Here is a 3,189-nt window from a genome sequence, read left to right on the forward strand (position 1 = left end):
GGCGCAGAGGAGTCTCCTTTGCAGACTCTGTACTCAGTACAAAATGGCAGGTGTTTAGTAAATATTTCTTGGGTATATGACAAACACATTGATTCAAAATGACATAAGGAAACAAAGCCTGGAAAATTGTTCAGCATTACATTTAAGGAGATAGGTACAATGAAATAGCAATTTTAAAATAGTAGTAGTGAAAACCATGATTATAATCTAATTATGTTATTAAAAAAATTTTTTTAGAGCTCCAGACAGAAAGGATGGCCTGAGCAAAGGTACTGGCTCATGTCAGACCATGATATGCTCAGGGTCACACCAGCTCTGAGGCTCAGGAGGGTGTCCGTGAATCACTACCCACTTCTTCAACTACCAATTCTGCCCACATCGAGGGTCCCCGGACTTTTTGGGTGTCGATGACAAAGGCCAGACTTACTGAGAATGCCTTTTTCTTTTCTTCTCTGGTCTCCCTATTAATATTTTATTAGATGGTTCCTGAATCTAAGCAGTAGGAATATAGCTTATGGGCTGAGGCTAAGAAACATAGGTAATAGGCCGAGGCTAAGAAGTAGGCTGATGGGAAAGAAGTAGACAATCCACTTGACATCAATCAAACTCAATAGTATGTGCTATTTAAAACAGTGATGTGTAAGTAACTTTCATCATTCTTTGATATCACACTTGAAATTGTAGCTTGAAGCAGCAAGGATACTGATATTGAGACTATGCGAGGCCTAAGTCAAGTACTCGATAAATATTTATTGTTCGTAGTTTCCTGAAGTCTTGGGATGGGGGAACAGTCAGTTTTGCTAGTATTGTTAGATTCACGCTCCTGCTCTTTCTCCTATATTTTCCGTAAATTGGAGGTTGTCTCACTATTATTACAGATTCTAAATTTGATCGTTGGGTTCAGGTGGTGACCACCAGATGGCTCCACTATACAAGTATGTTCTCTACAATTAGATAAATGACCTGGGCAGTGATATTTTGGTGCCACGTGAATACTCCTATTCCCCAACAACTTGTCATCTAAAGGTTTTAAAGTCCCTTGAGAATTCTGGCCTGAATCAATTATTTCTTTAGGATTTGCATAACAGTCATTTTCTAATCATATCATTTATTCTACATATATTTGCTATCACTCTACTGTAAAGAATTTTTCCTCATCAACCAGGAGTGAACTCCAATTCTCCTTTTCTAAAAACGGCAACGCAAATACTACTTTTCTCTTTAACAACTAATTTTTAGAATAAGAAGTTGGTGTAGTAGTCATTTCCAACGATGGAAAACTAATCTCTTGACCCCTTTCTCTCTCATCAAGTATAACTACAGAGTCATAGTTTTTTTTTTTTTCTATTCATTATTTACAATCAACTGTAGTCATTTTTTACTGCTAAAATTGTCCTAAATTTGGCCTATGGGAGATACTTTAAGCTTGTCTTTTTAAAATTTACTTTTGGACACTGAATATACAAATGGGCATGGCCAGATCTTATATAAAAATAGAATTCTGACCCACTACCTACAGCAAAATGCCTTGGAAACCAACCCCCTTATCTACAGCAACGAGCCCAGAAGCCAGCCTCTTATAAGTCAGCCTTGGAAGAAGTCGGACTGCTGTCTCTAGTAATGATCCAGGGGGCTAAACAAAACTTCTATAACAATCAGCTCAAAATGGCCAGGACTTGATTAAAAACTGACAGCTTCCCTAATTTTCGTCCCCACTTCCAACTTAGAACTAACTGAAGAAAGCCAAATAAGCATGCCCAGCCAATCACATGGATGCCCCACCTCCAGTCAACTGCCTCCAGCTTCCTGGTGCCAATGACCTCCAACAGGGCACACTTAGAAACACCTCTATTCACTAAGAGGCTCCCCAACTCCACTGGCCACCTTTGAGTCTCTGCCAAACACAAGCAATGGTGGCTAAGTCTCTTGCTATACCAAATGCCGAATAAATAGTCTTTGCTTTTCTCATTTTGTTTTCATTTATTTCTACAATTTATTGAGGCATAATTTACATACACATCAGCGTACAACTTATATGAGGTATAATATGTATGAAGTATAATTCACATTAAGTACACCCATTTTAGTGGTACAGTTTAATAAAGTTTGACAAAGTTACACACCTGGGTAACCACCATCCTAATCATGATGTAGAATATTTTCACCACTCCAAAAAGTTTCCCTGTATTCCTTTCCAGTTGATTCTTGTTACTTTCCCCTCTTAGCCAAGCACGAATTTGATTTCTGTCACTATAGATTAGTTCTGCCTGACTCCTAAGTCCTGTTGATATCTTTATTAGCCTAAGCACTTCCTTTGCATTCAAGCGCAACAAAATGTCTGACTTGTCTCGTATTTCCCCTGCCCCAGAACAGAATCAGCCTTCCCCCAAGGTGTTCTGGATCTATGAAATGGAATTTAGAAACCACAGTCTAGTTCCTAAGTGTGCACATTGTTACTGGAAGGTGACCAGCCATCCTGGTTTGCCTGGAGCAGTTCCAGTTGTAACGCTGAAAGTCCAGCATCCCAGGAAATCCCTTCAGTCCCTGGGAAACTGGGACAACTGGTCAACCTAGTGCTTCTAGGCCCTTTCAGTGCATAGAACTAGAAAGTTTATTTTAAAAACCATGTGCTCAAATTGATATTTCTGATTTAAACATACCATAGTTTTCTGAACTTCTCGATATTTGTATCTCATTTTCTCCTACACTGGAAGTCTTGTACACTATAACACTAAAATATTTATGTTATCCTACAATATAGTTTCAAAATGACAGCAACGATATTACAACTATAAACCACCGAGTGAAGCTGAAAATTCTCTTGCAGTTCTTTTTCACCCTTGGACTATAACCCATCAGATATTCTCTGATTACAATGTTCAAAAGATCTGGGGAATAATTCTTTCCTCTGGTTAACAACATAGTTTTGTTACCAATTTGATCTCGTTCATTTGTTTCAATTTGCTTTCAACTTTAGGTTTACTTTGTTCCCCTTTTTATTTCCTTTTTTTGCTATGTAAAACTTTCAAAGTTCAAAGTCCTAGAAGTCTTTCTTTTCTTTCCCCTCCATCCTTTCTCACCACCCTCCATAGGTAACCATTTTTATTGTTCCTAGAACATCCTTCCAATTTTCCACATAAACCGGGACTCATTCCAAAGCAACAGAAAAACATACTTTTTTTTTTTTTT

Source organism: Pteropus alecto, unplaced genomic scaffold (assembly GCF_000325575.1).
Source record: "Pteropus alecto unplaced genomic scaffold, ASM32557v1 scaffold195, whole genome shotgun sequence".
Lineage (NCBI taxonomy): Eukaryota > Metazoa > Chordata > Mammalia > Chiroptera > Pteropodidae > Pteropus > Pteropus alecto.